The sequence below is a fragment of the Schistocerca serialis genome, chromosome 1 (assembly GCF_023864345.2).
Source record: "Schistocerca serialis cubense isolate TAMUIC-IGC-003099 chromosome 1, iqSchSeri2.2, whole genome shotgun sequence".
Classification (NCBI taxonomy): Eukaryota; Metazoa; Arthropoda; class Insecta; order Orthoptera; family Acrididae; genus Schistocerca; species Schistocerca serialis.
The window spans coordinates 35,905,075-35,926,833 of NC_064638.1; the positions used below are offsets into that span (position 1 = coordinate 35,905,075).

The following is a 21,759-nucleotide window of genomic DNA, read 5'->3' on the forward strand; positions in this document are numbered from 1 at the left end:
CTTTCCGCCGTCCACCTAACCTTCGTAACCTGTTAGTTCATCCCTATGAAATCCCCAAACCACCTTCCCTACCCTCTGGCTCCTATCCTTGTAACCGCCCCCGATGCAAAACCTGTCCCATGCACCCTCCCACCACCACCTACTCCAGTCCTGTAACCCGGAAGGTGTACACGATCAGAGGCAGAGCCACGTGTGAAAGCACCCACGTGATTTACCAACTGACCTGCCTACACTGTGATGCATTCTATGTGGGAATGACCAGCAACAAACTGTCCATTCGCATGAATGGACACAGGCAGACAGTGTTTGTTGGTAATGAGGATCACCCTGTGGCTAAACATGCCTTGGTGCACAGCCAGCACATCTTGGCACAGTGTTACACCGCCCGGGTTATCTGGATACTTCCCACCAACACCAACCTATCCGAACTCCGGAGATGGGAACTTGCCCTTCAGTATATCCTCTCTTCTCGTCATCCGCCAGGCCTCAATCTCCGCTAATTTCAAGTTGCCGCCACTCATACCTCACCTGTCTTTCAACAACTTCTTTGCCTCTACACTTCTGCCTCGACTGACATCTCTGCCCAAACTCTTTGTCTTTAAATATGTCTGCTTGTGTCTGTATGTGTGGATGGATATGTGCGTGTGTGCGAGTGTATACCTGTCCTTTTTCCCCCTAAGGTAAGTCTTTCCGCTCCCGGGATTGGAATGACTCCTTACCCTCTCCCTTAAAACCCACTTCCTTTCGTCTTCCCCTCTCCTTCTCCTCTTTCCTGATGAGGCAACAGTTTGTTGCGAAAGCTTGAATTTTGTGTGTGTGTTTGTGTTTGTTTGTGTGTCTATCGACCTGCCAGCGCTTTTGTTCGGTAAGTCACCTCATCTTTGTTTTTATATATAATTTTTCCCACGTGGAATGTTTCCTTCCATTATACTGATATCATATATATATATATATATATATATATATATATAATAGAGGGAAACATTCCACGTGGGAAAAATATATCTAAAAAGAAAGATGATGAAACTTACCAAACAAAAGCGCTGGCAGGTCGATAGACACACAAACAAACACAAACAAACACACAAAATTCTAGCTTTCGCAACCAATGGTTGCCTCGTCAGGAAAGAGGGAAGGAGAAGGAAAGACAAAAGGATATGGGTTTTAAGGGAGAGGGTAAGGAGTCATTCCAATCCCGGGAGCGGAAAGACTTACCTTAGGGGGAAAAAAGGACAGGTATACACTCGCACACACACACATATCCATCCACACATACACAGACACAAGCAGACATTTGTAAAGGCAAAGAGTTTGGGCATTTTTTGGGCAGAGATGTCAGTCGGGGCGGATGTACAGAGGCAAAGATGAAGTTGAAAGACAGGTGAGGTATGAGCGGCGGCAAATTGAAATTAGAAATTAGCGGAGATTGAGGCCTGGCGGATAGCGAGAAGCAAGGATATGCTGAAGGGCAAGTTCCCATCTCCGGAGTTCTGACAGGTTGGTGTTAGTGGGAAGTATCCAGATAACCCGGACGGTGTAACACTGTGCCAAGATGTGCTGGCCGTGCACCAAGGCATGTTTAGCCACAGGGTGATCCTCATTACCAACAAACACTGTCTGCCTGTGTCCATTCATGCGAATGGACAGTTTGTTGCTGGTCATTCCCACATAGAACGCTTCACAGTGTAGGCAGGTCAGTTGGTAAATCACGTGGGTGCTTTCACACGTGGCTCTGCCTTTGATCGTGTACACCTTCCGGGTTACAGGACTGGAATAGGTGGTGGTGGGAGGGTGCATGGGACAGGTTTTACACCGGGGGCGGTTACAGGGGTGGGAGCCAGAGGGTAGGGAAGGTGGTTTGGGGATTTCATAGGGATGAACTAAGAGGTTGCGAAGGTTAGGTGGACGGCGGAAAGACACTCTTGGTGGAGTGGGGAGGATTTCATGAAGGATGGATCTCATTTCAGGGCAGGATTTGAGGAAGTTGTATCCCTGCTGGAGAGCCACATTCAGAATCTGATCCAGTCCCGGAAAGTATCCTGTCACAAGTGGGGCACTTTTGGGGTTCTTCTGTGGAAGGTTCCGGGTTTGAGGAGATGAGGATGTGGCTCTGGTTATTTGCTTCTGTACCAGGTCGGGAGGGTAGTTACGGGATGCAAAAGCTGTTTTCAGGTTGTTGGTGTAATGGTTCAAGGATTCCGGACTGGAGCAGATTCGTTTGCCACGAAGACCTAGGCTGTAGGGAAGGGACCGTTTGATGTGGAATGGGTGGCAGCTGTCATAATGGAGGTACTGTTGCTTGTTGGTGGGTTTAATGTGGACGGACGTGTGAAGCTGGCCATTGGACAGGTGGAGGTCAACGTCAAGGAAAGTGGCATGGGATTTGGAGTAGGACCAGGTGAATCTGACGGAACCAAAGGAGTTGAGGTTGGAGAGGAAATTCTGGAGTTCTTCTTCACTGTGAGTCCAGATCACGAAAATGTCATCAATAAATCTGTACCAAACTTCGGGTTGGCAGGCCTGGGTAACCAGGAAGGCTTCCTCTAAGCGACCCATGAATAGGTTGGCATACGAGGGGGCCATCCTGGTACCCATGGCTGTTCCCTTTAATTGTTGGTATGTCTGGCCTTCAAAAGTGAAGAAGTTGTGGGTCAGGATGAAGCTGGCTGGTAATGAGGAAAGAGGTTTTAGGTAGGGCGGCAGGTGATCGGCGTGAACGGAAGTGCTCCATCGCAGCGAGGCCCTGGACATGCGGAATATTTGTGTATAAGGAAGTGGCATCAATGGTTACAAGGATGGTTTCCGGGGGTAACAGACTGGGTAGGGATTCCAGGCGTTTGAGAAAGTGGTTGGTGTCTTTGATGAAGGATGGGAGACTGCATGTAATGGGTTGAAGGTGTTGATCTACGTAGGCAGAGATGCGTTCGGTGGGGGCTTGGCCGTCCCATTGTAGCTGGTTACCAAGCCCCCACCGAACGCATCTCTGCCTACGTAGATCAACACCTTCAACCCATTACATGCAGTCTCCCATCCTTCATCAAAGACACCAACCACTTTCTCAAACGCCTGGAATCCCTACCCAGTCTGTTACCCCCGGAAACCATCCTTGTAACCATTGATGCCACTTCCTTATACACAAATATTCCGCATGTCCAGGGCCTCGCTGCGATGGAGCACTTCCTTTCACGCCGATCACCTGCCGCCCTACCTAAAACCTCTTTCCTCATTACCTTAGCCAGCTTCATCCTGACCCACAACTTCTTCACTTTTGAAGGCCAGACATACCAACAATTAAAGGGAACAGCCATGGGTACCAGGATGGCCCCCTCGTATGCCAACCTATTCATGGGTCGCTTAGAGGAAGCCTTCCTGGTTACCCAGGCCTGCCAACCCGAAGTTTGGTACAGATTTATTGATGACATTTTCGTGATCTGGACTCACAGTGAAGAAGAACTCCAGAATTTCCTCTCCAACCTCAACTCCTTTGGTTCCATCAGATTCACCTGGTCCTACTCCAAATCCCATGCCACTTTCCTTGACGTTGACCTCCACCTGTCCAATGGCCAGCTTCACACGTCCGTCCACATTAAACCCACCAACAAGCAACAGTACCTCCATTATGACAGCTGCCACCCATTCCACATCAAACGGTCCCTTCCCTACAGCCTAGGTCTTCGTGGCAAACGAATCTGCTCCAGTCCGGAATCCTTGAACCATTACACCAACAACCTGAAAACAGCTTTTGCATCCCGTAACTACCCTCCCGACCTGGTACAGAAGCAAATAACCAGAGCCACATCCTCATCTCCTCAAACCCGGAACCTTCCACAGAAGAACCCCAAAAGTGCCCCACTTGTGACAGGATACTTTCCGGGACTGGATCAGATTCTGAATGTGGCTCTCCAGCAGGGATACGACTTCCTCAAATCCTGCCCTGAAATGAGATCCATCCTTCATGAAATCCTCCCCACTCCACCAAGAGTGTCTTTCCGCCGTCCACCTAACCTTCGCAACCTCTTAGTTCATCCCTATGAAATCCCCAAACCACCTTCCCTACCCTCTGGCTCCCACCCCTGTAACCGCCCCCGGTGTAAAACCTGTCCCATGCACCCTCCCACCACCACCTATTCCAGTCCTGTAACCCGGAAGGTGTACACGATCAAAGGCAGAGCCACGTGTGAAAGCACCCACGTGATTTACCAACTGACCTGCCTACACTGTGAAGCGTTCTATGTGGGAATGACCAGCAACAAACTGTCCATTCGCATGAATGGACACAGGCAGACAGTGTTTGTTGGTAATGAGGATCACCCTGTGGCTAAACATGCCTTGGTGCACGGCCAGCACATCTTGGCACAGTGTTACACCGTCCGGGTTATCTGGATACTTCCCACTAACACCAACCTGTCAGAACTCCGGAGATGGGAACTTGCCCTTCAGCATATCCTTGCTTCTCGCTATCCGCCAGGCCTCAATCTCCGCTAATTTCTAATTTCAATTTGCCGCCGCTCATACCTCACCTGTCTTTCAACTTCATCTTTGCCTCTGTACATCCGCCCCGACTGACATCTCTGCCCAAAAAATGCCCAAACTCTTTGCCTTTACAAATGTCTGCTTGTGTCTGTGTATGTGTGGATGGATATGTGTGTGTGTGCGAGTGTATACCTGTCCTTTTTTCCCCCTAAGGTAAGTCTTTCCGCTCCCGGGATTGGAATGACTCCTTACCCTCTCCCTTAAAACCCATATCCTTTTGTCTTTCCTTCTCCTTCCCTCTTTCCTGACGAGGCAACCATTGGTTGCAAAAGCTAGAATTTTGTGTGTTTGTTTGTGTTTGTTTGTGTGTCTATCGACCTGCCAGCGCTTTTGTTTGGTAAGTTTCATCATCTTTCTTTTTAGATATATATATATATATATATATATATATATATATATATATATATATATATATATATATATATATATATAGTGGTGGTGCTGAAGTCTGATCAACTTCGTTGATTTTTACTTCTGTAGGGAATGGAAGGGGTAAAAATTTTCTCTTTATTTATTTATTCTTCTTTCAGCTTTAGTTTGGGCACACAGAAGGGTCCTTTAACTCGCTGCTTTTGGTGTGTGTTTGAAAACATGTGTGTAGAAGTGCTAAAGGACGATATGTCCTTAAATTATGGAGAATTACGTAGGGATATCATTTACGGAGGCTCAAATACTATCGCCTTCGGTACTTTATATTTGTGGTTGCGTAAGGGTTCTACCGCCCCTACTGTGGTGAGTTGTGGTGTACTGTCACGTATCATGTCCAACTTCCGAAATAAGGTTCGTGCCTTCTCCTTGACCTTGTCTGAGAGGTAAGATTCGCTTAAGGCTCTATGAATGTCTTGATTTCGGATCCACCATTGGGCTCCTGTGATCCATCGCAGGCATCTGCTTTGTACAACCTGTAACTGCTTGTAGTTCGTGGCACACGTAGTACCCCAAGAGGTCGATCCATACAAAATGGATGGTTCGACTGTGGCATGGTACAACTGGAGTTTCGTGCGTTGGCTGAGGTATGAGCTCTTCAGAAAGGGGAGGAGAGCTCCCAGCATTTTGAGGCCAGACGTCTTCTTCTCCATAATGTGATGACTATACAACAGTTTGGCATCTAGATGCACTCCCAGGTATTTTACAGTTGTTGCCCAGGGGAGTGGCTGGTCTGATATCCGCAGGCGGTCATTGACGATGGGTCTCCGGCGTGTGAAGACAATAACTTTGGTTTTTTCCGCATTGACCGTTATTTTGTTCATGTGGGTCCAGTGGTCCACTAAATCTAGTTGGCGCTGCATCCGTGTGACGAGGTGGTCCATTCTGGTGCCTGCAGTCAGGAGCACTGTGTCGTTGGCATAGAAACTGGCAGTAACATGTGGCACCGTCGGGAGGTCGTTAATATATAAATTAAACAGCAGTGGAGAGATGACCGATCCTTGTGGAAGTCCTTCAAGGACAGGCCGTGTTGTTGAATTCTTGTCAACAATGCGAACATATAATCTGCGATCCTGAAGAAAATTGTCGAGAAGTTTTAAATAGCAGTCTGGTAGGGGAGTGGTACGTCGGAGCTTGACGATCAAGTTGCGTTGCCATACTTTATCGTAAGCCTTCTCTATATCGAGAAAGACTCCAATAGTATGTCGTTTCTTGTTGAAATTGTCCTGGATAGATTCCGTGATGCGCAGTAACTCAGTAACTCAGCCGATAGCTTCGCCTGGAAGCCAAACTGCTCTGGTCGGATGATGTTGTGTGCCACAAGGATGTCCAGCAGGCGTTTCAGTAGGACACGTTCCAGTACCTTTCCCAGCGTCGACAGTAAACTTATGGGTCTGTAGCTGCCAGGGTGTGAGAGATCCTTGCCCGGTTTTGGTATTGGCACTATTCTGGCAATCTTCCATGCCTCTGGGAAGTATCCAATCCTGAGGCAGCTGTTCACTATCCGGGTGAGAAGCACAACAGGCTTTCTCGGGAGGTGTTTCAATTCCGTATTGCTGATTCTATCTGCTCTAGGTGAGGTGTGTTTGCTATACTTGATAATCCTCCGAATTTCCTCCGGCGTTGTCAGCCGGGGCATAGTGTTAGTCGGGGCGTCCCGAATAGCTTCCCATTCCGCCGCTGTGGCCTCCTCTGCACGGTGGAGTGCTTCATCTCCATCCTCCGTGGGGGGCGTAGTCATCTGTTGTTGGTATGTATCCGCATACAGCTCCGCCTGCGCCAGTGAGTCGTACAAGAGGCCATGGGGTCCTCGAATTGCCCTTTTGGGGGGCTGTTGCTGTCTGAGACTTTTAACTATTCGCCATTCATCTTTGGTGCGTAATAGAAAGTTGTCCATTTTGAGTTCCCATGTGTGTTGCTTCCAGTCCTGAACCTTCCGCCGGAGTTCTCGGGTTAGTCTGTGAGTTTCCCGTCTATCGTCCGGATGGCGGTAACGGACCCATCGTTTCCGACAGCGATTGCGCCTTGTCTTAAGCTCCTGCAGTGGTGGTGGAAACTCGTCATAATTGACTTCTGGTTGCAGGTGCTCCGTGAGTGCTCGTTGTTTTGCACTGGTAATCTTCTTCGTGAGTACTGCGACTGCCACATCAATCGCTTCTCTTGTAGTAACAACCTGGGTTGGTCGCACATTGTTGTTGAGGTACGCTTGGAACTGCTGCCAGTCGTAAGTTCTTGTCGTCGGCAGTGGGAGTTGCAAAGTAGCCCTCTCTATGAGTCCTAACACCGGTCTGTGGTCCGACGAAAGATCATCCAGCGTCCGCAGATGGAGATTCGGATTGATGTTCTTGATTATGGCGATGTCTAGAACATCAGCGTCTTGTGTCTGGACGTAAGGTATCCTCGTCGGTTCCCGTGGTCCTTGGACGGAAACATGTAAATTCTCAGCCAGTGCAAACAACATATGTCCTTTTGAGTTAGTTTTACGGGAATTCCAGGCAACATGTTTACTATTAAGATCCCCTCCAAGGAGGATCTTGTCGTAACCCTCTGTAACGGAGTAAAGAGGAGAGGCTTCTTTGGGCTAAGGTAAGCTGCAATACAGGTAATGTTTCCGAGCGTCGTGTGGATTGTTACTGCCATGGCCTCTAAAGTCTGGAGTTGAGGTAAATGTTCTTGGTGGTGACGAATACATTTTTTGATCAGAACTGCGGTCCCTCCACCCCGTTGGTCCCGTCTGTCCGTCCGGTAGATGTGCATGTTCCTCAAGCGCAGGTTGGTTGACTCGCGAAGATGTGTTTCGGAGACAAATGCTACGTCTATCTTGTGGCGATGTAAGAAGTCCGTGAATTCTATTTTCTTCGGTTTCAGGCCGTTGGCATTCCAAATGCAGAAGTTAAGATTCCTCGCGTGATGCCGTCTATCCATTTAGGGTGTTTGAAAAGCTGTCAGTACGCTTTCTACAAGCGAGAGGATAGACGTCAGCTTCTGCTGGAGGGCGGTGAGTAGTTGAAGAATATCTGTTAATGCTGGTGTAAAGGTGGTCGACCAGGCAGATGACGTCTCCGCTGGTGTTGGAGTCGGCGGATGGGCATGTAGTGCTTCGGAGTACGTGCGCTGTTGTCTTGTCTGCCGTAGAGTCACTCTGGGTGCCGGTTGTGGTTGAGAGGCGATTGTTTCCACAGGGAGAGGTGCCACTTGTTGTTGGGTGGCCGGAATCGCAGCCATGGCCGAGTTCTTAAAAATTATAGGCCGTTGTGGGGTCGACTTCTTTGGTGTCCTTCTAGTATATTTCCGTAGGAGTTCTTGAAATTTGGGGCAGCCACGGAAGGTCGCTGGATGTTCTTGTTCACAATTGGCGCACTTTGGGGGCGCCGTCCTAGGATGGGTACAATTCGATGATTTATGGGATCCACCGCAGCGGACGCAGCGTGCTGGCATGCTGCAGTAGTTCGCTGTATGCTCAAAACGTTGGCAATGTCGGCACTGGACTGGTCCTTCTTTACTGTTATAGGTTTCTATTATCACTCGTGTGTAGAGCAGGTATTTGACATCATAGATCTTGTCACTGTCTTTTCCGGATGGGAGGGTGACTCGGTACACAGGTTGCGGTATCAATTGTTTCGTCTTCTCGTCGCGTTCCTTAAATTGGTAGACTTGTAGCACTTTGAAGCCTTTTTCCTTGAGGGCATAGTAAAGTTGTTCTTCGGTAACTTCCGCCGGAAGGCGTTTGACAACTACTTTCAGTTCCCTGTCTTCTGGTGCTTGATGTGTAAAATAGGAGAAGTTGTGGTTCGTGAAGAATTTTATTGCACGCCTTTGGTCTTCGAAGGACTCAAAGTGGTATTTGATGCGGTCCTTTTGGTATATAGCTTTAAGGTTGCCCTCTAGAAGTCCGTTGAGCGTTTCATTGAGGTGAATGTAATCCTTTGTGTAATAAATTGTGACTGGGGGCACTTTGCGAAGCACATTCTTGTCTCTGTCCACGGCTTCTGCGGCATTAGAAGATTGTCCCTGCGGCTTGTTGGTGGTTGATGGAGGCGCAGCTTGAGGTGTCAGTGGGGTGAATCGGTTCGTTGTGGGGATGGTCTCCGTTCGTCTCTTAGCCGGGTTAGCTAAGTCCTTGGCTAATGCGTTGCTTCTGCGCCGTTTGTTGTGTACGAGCATAAAGTCCCCCTCTGCGTGTAGGGAGTCATTGTCGTTGTCTGCTGGAAAGGCCGCTGCCATCTCCGCGTCGTCGACCGTTTGGTGGGAGTGCTGTGATTCGACATCTGAGTCCACAGATGGAGATGCCAGACAGGTGTCGTTCTCCTGCTCTTGCGTTTCCCGTGAATAGCGGATAAGGCGTTGTATGTCCTTCAGCGTTTCTTTGTCCTCCTCCCGACATATATCGAGCCTTCTGGCGTAGTCCTGGCGGTCGTCTTCGTTGCTGCGTCCATCGTGATGTGATGTATGGCCGACGTCCGAATATGGTTTCGTCGTGTGGTGTGTAGTTTTCTGCGGTCGAATAGCGCCTGTCGATCGTCGTTCTATCCTGTCATGAACCGGTGCCGTAGCCTGGGTTGTCAACCTGGGATCCGTCCTGTGTGGAGCGGCCGCTGGAGCGTCCGGCGGGCCAGGCCCAACCGACCGACCAGCGGCCGACTCCAGCGCGTCCGAGGCGGCTGCCCCGGCCGCGCGCGCATCGTCCTCGCTCGTCGGCATCGCGAACTCCCCTCCTCACGATTACCAAATAGTGCCTCATATATTTATCCCTAGCCTTACTTGATGATTTATGTCGAGAACAGTAGGCATTTGTCTTACTTCATACATTAATCGCACTAATTCTGTAACTGATTATGTCCTACATATTCATTGGATGTATAACCAGACTATATAATATTTTATTTATTGACTGTTAATATGTTATTTAAAAGTTTCCTGTGGGAGATACATCACGTTGTATGTAAAGCCCTCTAGTGGGGAAGTTCTTAAGATCCGTGCACACCTAAATAACATCCTGGCGGCTGGCCCAACAGAGAGCCCTTATCATTGAGCTGTCCTTTTTACAGCTGTCATATAGACATTTCATCTTTCATAGGCAGTTTATAGGTTGCTACAGGCAATGTAATATGTATACTAATTGTTGACTATTAATTCACCATAAAAAGGATCAGTCCTATTCTATTCATATATTTCCTTTTAATCATTTTATATGGGTAACTGTATTCATCTTTTAATATATCACAATTTAGTTTCTATGATAGTTATCAATTTTAAAAGTTTGCTACATGTATTTTACATAATGTGTTTTTATCAGATTATGTTTTTTGCATAAATGATGACTACATCTAAGCTGACAGTAGTGACATCTAGGGATGATGTACACAAACAGATTTCTGGTAGCTACTGTACTTCAGTATCCAGTTGCAATAATGACTGTGTGGATGATGTGGCCTTTTCTACACCTTATTTTAGATCTATATGACAATACTATGCTGATTATATTTATATGTTTTGATGATGCCATTATGGCCTTATCACTTTAGGACATGGTGTAAAAAAGGTACGTTTTATTGTATTTTCTGTACATCTCCCTGGTTGTATGATAGTTTATTGTGACACGTATTGCTGTATTATGTTGAAAGACACACTGCTCACTAGCTTTATATATTTGTATATTATAGATCTGAGGATGCTCATTACGGACTGAAACCGGTCATCATCTAAAGAATTCATATTGTGTTCAAAGACTGGAATAAAAAACATTTGACAGTGTTGGATCACTGTTTGTATACGCGACCATGTCGCAGTTGGTGAAAAAATAAAACATCACAGTACCGAAGATATTTTAGTGTGCATCATAAATAAATCCTTCACCATAGGTTTCTTCCCAGAGACACAAAAGCATCCAAAATTGTTTCCTCTACATAAGTAAGGTTAGCCAGAAAATATAGAAATTCACTTTTATGGTACTTAACAAAGTACAATCTTCTTTGTAAAGAACAGTTTGGTTTCAGGTCTTACAAAAACACAGTATCATCTTGTAATGGAGTTGATAAATGATATACTGTCACTGTTTAGTAAACAACACAACACATTCTATTGGTTTCAGGTCTTACAAAAACACAGTATCATCTTATAATGGAGTTGATAAATGATACACCTTCACTGTTCAGTAAACAACACAACACATCCTATAAATTCACTATGCAATGCTATAAAGATTAATCAGCAATTGCATAATTATACAAGTGATTTTTAGTTGTAAACAGAATGTAATAAATATCCACTTGAACGGAAATGGCATAAAAATAATATTATGTACAATACTTAATTTTTCTATTATGTAATTATATCTTAAGTTATTATCATTAATACTGTTAGTTAAAACTTTCAAATTAACTGAAGAAACAATTGCTGTAAAGTAACTACTTTGTCACTGTTGTATTCTCTTTGCTGTCTATATTATGTCTGCTGCTCTTTGCTTTCTGGTGGTTGGTGGGGAGTACACACAATTCTTCGTTAATACTGTTATTTGTCCTTACCCACATAGCCCCTTCCCTAAAGATCACTTCTGATGTTTTTGTTGTTCTGCCTATCTGCAATTCAATATCTCTGCAGTGAGAAGCAACTATCCTTTTCATAATATTGCTAAAAATTACTTTTTAAGTTTTATTTTAGTTTACAGTTAATTCACTGTCTTTAAACAAGTTACTAGAAATTGTTAGGTTGGCTATACTTTGTTCCTTTAGATCACGTATGTCATTTTCCTTTGCAATGAAAGTGATGACATCCGCACGCAGAACAGATTTACGTGGCATGGTACTAGGTAGGTAATTAATGTAGATTATAAACAATAAGGGTCCTGGTACGGAACTTTGAGGCGCACCACATGAAACGAATAGGAATCCAGAGCTCATACCATTAAGATGTACCTTCTGCTTCCTATTGTCAAGGTACAATTCTATAAGGGTGAGTCCTGAATCTCAAATGAAACAGCACCTCAGTTTATCTATTAGAATCTGATTACTCATAGAGTAGAGAGTAGAAGGGAAGCAACAGATGATTTTACTTCAAAGGAACTGAGTACTGTTGAAACAACATTTTCAATGGCTTTCAGTGTAGATGAAGTTTCTCTGAAGTCATATTGAATGTTTTCCTGTGCTTCATTGCAGGTGAAATGTTTGTAAATTTGTTAGCACATGCAACACTTTACTATTTTTGAAAATATTTGTACAATAAAACAGGATGGTAGTTATCAATGTATGACTTGTTTCCTTTTCTATGTAGAGGTATAACTCCTGTAATCTTTACACAGGCTTGAAAAAAACATCTCATGAAAATCAAACTTACTAGTACATGGAATGGTTGTAGTATAATGTATAACCCTGGCCGCTGAAACATTGCACTTGACGTTTGCGTATGAAGTTGGCAGCGTAACAGAGTAACAAGTGAAGAACGATAGGCGCTAAGCGTTCAGCGTGGGGCGCCAGCCAATCACAGTGCAGTGAGCACAGCTGTTACTCACGTGCTGTGACGTCAAAGTTCCCGCGTTGCCGGCTTTGTTTAGTGGATGTGTATACAACGTGAATTGTATGTTGTTTACCGTGTGCTTTCGTTGTACTGTGTCCTATATCGTTGTGACTTTTGTTACGTTGTGAGTGTACATACTTGGAAAATGCCACCGAAAAGACTTCGTTCACCTAGTGACAATCCTTTGCGTCGAGGGGTGCCGCTAAACAGCCAGGCACTGGAGTTACTACGCAGAACTCGTGAGTTTTACGAGCAGGAGAAAAACTACGTAAGCACTCATGGACAGCCATCAATTCCTGCCGACAAAGTGGTGGAACGTACGTCGAAAACTCTTGGTGTTAGTGCAAGAACCGTAGTAAGTAAGGGAGTATTACTACAAAACTTGGAAGATACTGAAGTGAGCCGTAATGATTCCGAGCTGTCTGGATCAAATAATACATTTTTATCAACCCCGGGAAAGAAGAAAAAGCGGCCTAGTCCTATCACAGATTCAGATTCTTTCCAGACAGATGCAATTCGTAGGCATGTTTATGCTTACTACAGCAGAAAAGAGTATCCGACTGTAGCCAAGTTATTAATCTCTTTAAAAGAAAGTGAACTCTTCAGGGGTGGTAAAACATCACTAAAAATTGTGCTAAAAAACATGGGTTTCCGTTACAAAACGCTAGACGGACGCAAAGTACTGTTAGAGAGGGCACATATTGTTACCGCTCGTAGCATTTTCTTGCACAAAATTGTGGGCAGAGACATTCATTCCATAATTTGGCTAGACGAAACGTGGGTTAATGCCGGGGAAGCTGTGAATAAATGTTGGACGGATAACACACCCAGCAGTAGCGGCCATCAGCCGACGGGAAGAGGAGCTAGATTAATTGTGGTCCATGCAGGCTCCTCCAGTGGTTTTGTCCCTGACGCACTTTTAGTTTTTAGATCAAAAAAGACTGGTGATTACCATGAAGATATGGATCACACACGATTTGTTGAGTGGTTCAGGAACCTTTTAAAACAATTTCCTGTCCCTACAACAATTGTAATGGACAATGCGCCATATCATTCGGTGATACAGAACAAAGCCCCAACCACAAATGATCGAAAAGAAGTTATGGTGCAGTGGTTACAGGCTCGAAATATTGCAGCGGATATGAGTATGACAAAGGTTCTGTTATATTCTCTTGTTAAAGAAAATAAGCCTACGACACCTACATATGTAGTAGACGAAATTGCCAAGGACCAGGGTCATACTGTAATAAGGCTGCCACCATATCACTGCCATTTCAACCCTATTGAGTTAATATGGAGTGATGTAAAAATGTATGTAAGGAACAACAACAAGTCCTTTACAATAACAGAGGTGGAAAAGCTGTTGCGTGAAGCTCTTGTGACTGTGGATGCAGCCTCATGGAGAAAAAAAGTAGAGCACGTCGAGAAGCTTATACGAGCAGCCCAGACAATAGAAGGCATTATCAGTGCCCATGAACAATTAATGATTTGTCTTGCTGATGACGACGATGAAGACGGTTTTGGCGATGAGTCGGACAACAGTGACGATGGCGAGCTGGATGGAATTGCGCCATTATCGCTGTAAATTGGTGAGTGAAAAATTACTAATATTGGTTATTTATTGCAATCTCGGTTATTATTTATTTTGTAAGCTACGTACATTATTGATTTTAAAGTACAAGTCGTCAGATGCTTGTTTTTTTTTTTGTATTTCTTTGCTCCGTTATCGAAAGGGTGCGCATTGTTATGCTTTTATATGCATTATTATATGGTTGCTTACTTCCTGTCATTGTAGTACAACTAAAAACGAGTTTTTATATACACTGTAATTGCTCAATCGCTTGCATTTACGAGACGGGACGGAAAACTGTATCGTCTGCTGTGTGTATAGAGGCTGCTGTTGCAACATCGCTATTACAGTATAGCCAACCTAACTAGACAAAAAGCGAACTGTCAAGTGCAATGTTTCGCCGGCGGGGGTATAGTATAATGTCCACTATCTTCCGAATAACAAAATTTAACAGACCATACAAGTCTTCTGCTTTTTTGAGTTGCTGCATTTCGCAACAGTTACTGCAACTTCAGTTATAGCAGTCTGTGTCCACTTGAATGTGGATGTTGCAGATTTATTGTGCAATATGAATAACTTTGTTTTTTCAAAATGTTTATTAATGCCTGATTTAAAGTTGTTATTTTGTTGAGTTGGGTGTCCTTTGTTGTCAGAATTAATAAAGAAGTTATTCTTTGCATTTGGTGTGATATTGTAGTATCACAAGTGGTTCTACTAGTATTACCCAGTTCTTCTTTAATAATTCTCCAAGCACCTTTGCATTCATTTTATGATTGCTAAATATAGTTATTATTTTGCATTGATTTCTGTTTTATAATTGCAAATCTGTGCCTTTTGCTTAGTTGAAGGTACTGATCCCCATCTTCTTCACTGTTCTTTCATATGATACAGAGATTGATGACCTGTGTTCTTAATTTTTCGAGGACATGTGTAAACCATTGATATAAACTTTTATGATTAATTTTGTTTGCTTTTCCCTTGTGTCTTTTTAATACTTTAGAACAGCACCTATTAAACATAGTAGAAACAAGACTGACAAAGCTATCAAAAGCTTCATCAACATTTATCAATTGGGACAGGAAGATGAACCATCCTACTATACACAGCTGTGATCTAAAAGTGTTGATATGAGTATCATTAACAATTCAAGTGGAATTTTTTGTCGGCAACTATCAGATCAGCAGAGTGTACCAATAAGACTTGCAGCATTTCACTGTTCACTAATTTATCTGTTTGCTTTTCATATAACAATCAGTTTTGAGATATTGTCATAACATTAGTTTACATACATGGTGAGATACAATAGCCTACTTCTATTACTAGAAGAATATAAAGGCATACATTGATATAAAAAGTACGATTCACAAATTACCATTTTTCTGTTGCAAAAGCAAGCTTAAGATTTTATAAACTAGCAGTTTTACAGGGGGTCATTAAAATTGGAAGTCTTATACTGAATAGCAGCATTTATCTATTAATAAGTGCTTGATATATAAATTAGTCACCTTAAAGTCAGATAGTAGTCTATTGCACAAAATTGCCTCTGTTGTATGTGAACTGTGGTCTGCAGCCTTTCTATTACTTGTAATTCTCTGAAAATTTTCCTCCCCCTTCTGTTGTAGTTTGTACATTACTGTCACAGAGTGTTAAAGTTATAGGTGCTGGCACCTGTAAGCATGTGTATATAGAGGGTGATTCTGTGCTGATGTTATAAACTTTCAAGGATAATGGAGACAGATAGATGCATTAATCTGAGGTCAGGTTTCCTGGTTCAAAAAAGAATGAATTGAAAGTTACAAGTGAAAATTATTCTAATATCTTTGACAGTGAAATACATGTACTGATACTGTTGTTGCTAAGAATGTAGAGTATGTGACTTTCAAAGCTGGTAGTATGGTCTAAAACAAGAAAAAAAATCCTATTAAACATGCACAGGCATGAGGAGCAATGAGTGCTTGTCCATCTTTGTTAGTGTCCTCTCCTCTATTGAACAAGTGCTCATAGCTCTCAAGGTATGTACAGGGCTATCACAAATGATTGAAGCGATTTCATAAATTCACTGTAGCTCCATTCATTGACATATGGTCACAACACACTACAGATACGTAGAAAAACTCATAAAGTTCTGTTCGGCTGAAGCCGCACTTCAGGTTTCTGCCGCCAGAGCGCTCGAGAGCGCAGTGAGACAAAATGGCGACAGGAGCCGAGAAAGCGTATGTCGTGCTTGAAATGCACTCACATCAGTCAGTCGTAACAGTGCAACGACACTTCAGGATGAAGTTCAACAAAGATCTACCAACTGCTAACTCCATTCGGCGATGGTACGCACAGTTTAAAGCTTCTGGATGCCTCTGTAAGAGGAAACCAACGGGTCGGCCTGCAGTGAGTGAAGAAACGGTTGAACGCGTGAAGGCAACTTTCACGCGTAGCCCACGGAAGTTGACGAATAAAGCAAGCAGGGAGCTAAACGTACCACAGGATGGTGCTCCACTGCACTTCCATCATGATGTTCGGCATTTCTTAAACAGGAGATTGGAAAACCGATGGATCGGTCGTGGTGGAGATCACGATCAGCAATTCATGTCATGGCCTCCACGCTCTCCTGACTTAACCCCATGCGATTTCTTTCTGTGGGGTTATGTGAAAGATTCAGTGTTTAAACCTCCTCTACCAAGAAACGTGCCAGAACTGCGAGCTCGCATCAACGATGCTTTCGAACTCATTGATGGGGACATGCTGCGCCGAGTGTGGGAGGAACTTGATTATCGGCTTGATGTCTGCCGAATCAATAAAGGGGCACATATCGAACATTTGTGAATGCCTAAAAAAACTTTTTGAGTTTTTGTACGTGTGTGCAAATCATTGTGAAAATATCTCAAATAATAAAGTTATTGTAGAGCTGTGAAATCGCTTCAATCATTTGTAATAACCCTGTATTTTAGAGCCCATGTTTACTAGAAACTTTTCCTTGCTTTGGTCCGTGCTACCTCCTCTGAAAATTATCGATCCAACAGTCTTAGCAACAACAGTACCGCTACATGTATTCCACTGTCAGAGGTATAAGAACAATTTTTGCTTATAACTTTTGACTCTTTTGTTTCCTGTACAGGGACCCTTACTCAAACTGAAATATTTCTCCTTCTGCATCTTCCTTGAAAGTTTGTAACATTATCACAAAATCATCCTGTGTACACATACATTTTCAGGTGCTGGCACCTGTAACTTTGAAGCTCTATAGCATCACTGGGTGCCATTTCCAGACATGGGTTCCTATACAAAACATTATGTACTCCCTCCCCTCTACAAGTCCTATAAGTTTGTAAAAGGAATATCCAAACACCTTATATAGATTGTATTGGAACATTCCACATGAAAATAATGGTGACATTCCTCCCACTGATTTCCTTTTCTGGTGATTCTATGGCAGTTTGCACACATCTCCATTTTCACAATAAAATTATGCCTCAGGTGTGAAGTTAAAGATCTTTTTTCAAAGAAAGGTAATGATTAAAGGATTTCTAAATCAGATATTTTTGACAAAACATCTAAATCAGAACTCTTCATTAACAATTCTGCCACATGATTTAAATGTAGCCTATTAAGTTTATATATTCTGAGTAATGAAATTTACTGATGGGAGATATGAAAATTATTTATGAGCAGTTATCAACAATACTAACAAAAGGACTGATTGCTACTCACATAAAGATGAGATGCTGACATGATGACAGGCACAACAAAATGACTGTTACACATTCAACTTTTGGCCGAAGCTTTCTTCAGAAAAGAAAACACCACACACTCTTAAAAGCAAGCATACCTGACACACCCATGACCATCACCTCCAACAGCTTTGACTGGAATACATCTGTCACTTTGAATAAAAGTAGCATTCTGGATTGGGGCAGGGAAGGGGGAGGGATAGGCAGTATGGGGGGGGGGGGTGGGGGGGGAGAAGAGTGCCTGCCTGCCTGAAGCATGCAGGGACTACATGGAGGTATGACAAATCCACTAGGCACAGGGTCAGAAAGTTGTGAGGCAGGGGATGTGAACAGGGAGAAGGTCGTAGGACAGAGTGGGCAGAAATTGTTGGATGGAGACTGTGAGGACAGTAGGTCACCATAGGTTGAGGCTGAGATGATTTTGGACATTGAGAATGTGTTTTAAGGATAACTCCCATCTGTGTAGTTCAGAAAAGCTGGTGGTGGAGGGAATGATCCAGATGGCCTGGGTTGTAAAGCGACCATTGAAATCAAGCATGTTAGGTTCACCTGCATGTTATGTCACAGGGTGGTCTATTTTGCTCTTGGCCACAGTTTGGCAGTGGCCATTCATCCTGTTGGACAGCAGCTGGTTGGGTGTAGCCACACCAATATAAAAATCTGTGTGAGACTGAAACTGAGATGGTATATGACATAGCTGCATTCACAGGTGGCCCAGCCGCTATGGGGTAGGATAACCCAATGACAGGACTGGAACAGGAAGTGCTGGGGGATGGACTGGGCAGGTGTTGCTCATGTGTCTTCCACAGTGATATGATCCCTGTGGCAAGAGGTTAGGATTGGTAGTGGCATAGGGAGGTTCAGGATGTTGTGGAAGTTGGGTGGGTAACAGAACAACATTTTAAGAGGAGTGGGAAGGATATTGTACAGTTGTTCCAGTCTGTGGTAGTATTGGGTGATGAAGGAGGCACTCCTCTAAGCTGGTTCTTTGAGGAAGTGTGAGGTAATGGTACAGGACAAATGTTTACGGATTAGGTCTGTGGGACAGATGTTGAAGCAGGTAAACAGGCTGCTAGATTTGTCACCTGTAGGTTCGAACAACATGCAAGTATTCTGAAGATGCTTCAGGACATCAGATGGGAATATGTTGAGGGAAGATTATGTTCTTTTCAAGGAACACTGTTGGGAAACTCAGAGAACCAGAATTTGAAGGTGACTGCAGAATCATTCTACTGCTGCTAACACTCATTTCACATACGGACCATTACGATAACATATGAGAAATTAGTGTCCACATGGAAGCATGTACAGTGGAACTATGATTTTACATTTCCGAGTTTACGTTTTTCATTATTCTACACCATAAATTTTTAGCCCCTGCAAAAAACCGAGAAGATTGATGCTAAATATCCCCCAATTTTACATTTATTTCTAGTAAGGTGTACCTCAATTCTAAGTTCTTACTCGATGTCTTACTTGACTTCAGTCCAATTTCTTCCTATTGACATTTGATGAAACTGAATGAGTTATAAGCGGCACAAAAGTCAGATGGTTCGCATCATGGGTGGTGGCAGAGCTAAGAAAATATTTTAAGCTGTTGTGGAGAGGAGAGATGTGAAAGAGGAAGTACTGATGTAATCCACACTCTGTGTTGCCAACACAACTTCCAACATTTAGCTTCACCATACAAATATGATACAATTAATGCTAGGTAGCAGCGGTAATGGGAAAACAAGACAGTCAACACAAAGTGTTCTGGACTGAGCCAATACATGATGAAGGGGCCCAGCCATGACCTTTTCTTGTGTTACTTATAAATCAGTCTCATATTTCTGATCTTTTTACACATTTTTCCAATGTACTGTATTCAGCAACAATATCAATCATCAACCTTTTAAATTCAAACAGTGAGTCTTGAAGAATTGGTCATAATCGAGAAAACATTTCCCATTTCCACCTAGTGAATGTTTATTAGCTGGTCACCCAATAGTCAGCATAGCCACCACACCACATTTACAAATGTAAAATGTAAAACAAGTTCGCCTACTGGATGTGTGGACAGGGGAGTTGCCCTTTAGTGATGGGAGAGCTGGTAGGGGTGAAAGCATTTTGTGAAGTGTTGAAAATATACATTTCATGCAGATGATGTGGTTTGACAAAAATTTCACGTGGAAGTAGAACAAGGGTTTTGCGATAGCACATTTTAAAGACTTTCATGTTCAAATCTGACATGATACAGTTGCAACAACTATTTGTGCTATTTATGTACATACTTTGCACTGCACACACCACACTCTGTAGATCATAAATATTGGCAGTAATGATGTATGAAGTGAAACTATAGCACCTGAGCTTTCTTTCAAAATTACATTTTACACAGTGTACAGAAATTCACTGAGCTGACTTGTAATAAGCATGTAATGTCAACAGGGGAAGTAAATTCATTTTTTTACATCTCCATTTCAAGCCTAAAATAACATTTTAACAGTGGTGAGCATATGAAGTGAGGCTCATGAAAAAAGCATTAAACAATAACACCAATGGTACCAAAGTAAGTCATTAAGCAGATGCCCGCATTTAAGCTTATGGTTTAACCACTTAGCTGCTGTGATATGTTTGGTTTAATTCAACGTGTTCATCAACTTTTGCTTTCTTCCGGGTGAGCACAAAGGATGATCTCTCAAAAATGCATGTTTTGTACATGTAATTTGTGGTCATAGCATGTTGGAAAACAGCTCGATTACTTTCTATCCAGGTGCCAAATTCATTTTTTTTAATGAGTTTTTTCTAGCTGTTACACACCTGTGTTTTTTTAAGAACTGATGAAATTCATTACCCAAATTGTTGTATAAACATTATACTGTAAATTTAATTTCCTTCACTTAGGCAGATTTTATACAAAGTACTGGAGAGGACTGTGATTTTTAATCATATGTGCCAATTACATGTGTTTTCCTCATATTCTGGGGGGGTTTAAACACTTTCCTCAGTTCTGCAGTTTTTAAGTCTGAATTGCATGAAAACATAAAACAGGGGCTTCACTGTAGACAGTCGTTTTTCACTCACTATATTTGCAGGTGGAACAGGAAAGGAAGTGACTAGTAGTGGTACAGGGTACTCTCCGTCGTGCACCACATAGTGGCTTGTGGAGTATGTATGCAGATGGAGATGTAGGTAGTGCCTGTCGTGAAGGTCTTTGAGAGACCTTTAGCATATTGGGCAATGGAGTTCTTATCACTGCACTCCCTGCGTGTCTGACCTATATAGAAATATTATTTGTTGTGGAAGGGATGGTAGCCATGGAAATGCATCTGTTGTTGGTGGATGGTGGGTTTAATGTGGATGGATATGTGAATGGAACCATCAAAGAGGAGGAGGTCAATGTCCAGGAAGGCAGCATGCTAGAAAAGCGTACTCCTCACCATGCACCACAGAGTGGCTTGTGGAGTATGCATACAGATGAAGATGTAGGAAATGCCTGTCTGTGAAGGTCTTAGTGAGACCTTCAGCATACTGGGCAAGCGAGTTCTCGACACTGCACTCCCTACATGACTGGACTATATGGAAATATTATTTGTTGGGGAAGGGAAGGCAGCCGTTGAAATGTGTGTGCTGTTGGTGGATAGTGGGTTTAATATGGGCAGAAATGTGGATGTAACCATCAAATAGGAGGAGGTCAATATCCAGGAAGGTGGTATGCTAGGTTGAGGAGGACCAGCTGAAGTGGATGCGGTAGAAGGTATTAAGGTTGTCAACAAATGAGGATATGGTATCTTGGCCCTGAGTCCAGGTCGTGAAAGTATCATCAATGAAGAGGAGTTTTGGGTTTTGAGGAGGCTGGAAAGGTTTCCTCTAGATGTGCTGTAAACAGTTTGACAGAGAAAAGCACCATGTGGGTGCCTGTGGATTTGTTTGTATACCTTCCTTGAAAGGAGACGTAGTTGTGTTTTAGGATGAGGTTGGTAAGATGTATGAGGGATGAGGTAGTGGGCATCG

The 21,759-nt window shown here is 43.4% G+C and overlaps 1 protein-coding gene and 1 long non-coding RNA gene across 3 annotated transcripts in view; one reads left to right on the forward strand and one right to left on the reverse strand.

The window, feature by feature from the left end:
- LOC126461210 (uncharacterized) overlaps window positions 1–21,759 on the reverse strand; it is a 168,190-nt gene that overhangs the window by 42,729 nt on the left and 103,702 nt on the right. The gene's annotated exons all lie outside the window — the stretch shown is intronic.
- LOC126461236 (uncharacterized) overlaps window positions 11,678–21,759 on the forward strand; it is a 52,989-nt gene continuing 42,907 nt past the window's right edge. Inside the window, exon 1 of the long non-coding RNA XR_007585946.1 lies at window positions 11,678–11,767. This is a non-coding gene — a long non-coding RNA (uncharacterized LOC126461236). The remainder of the gene's footprint in view (window positions 11,768–21,759) is intronic.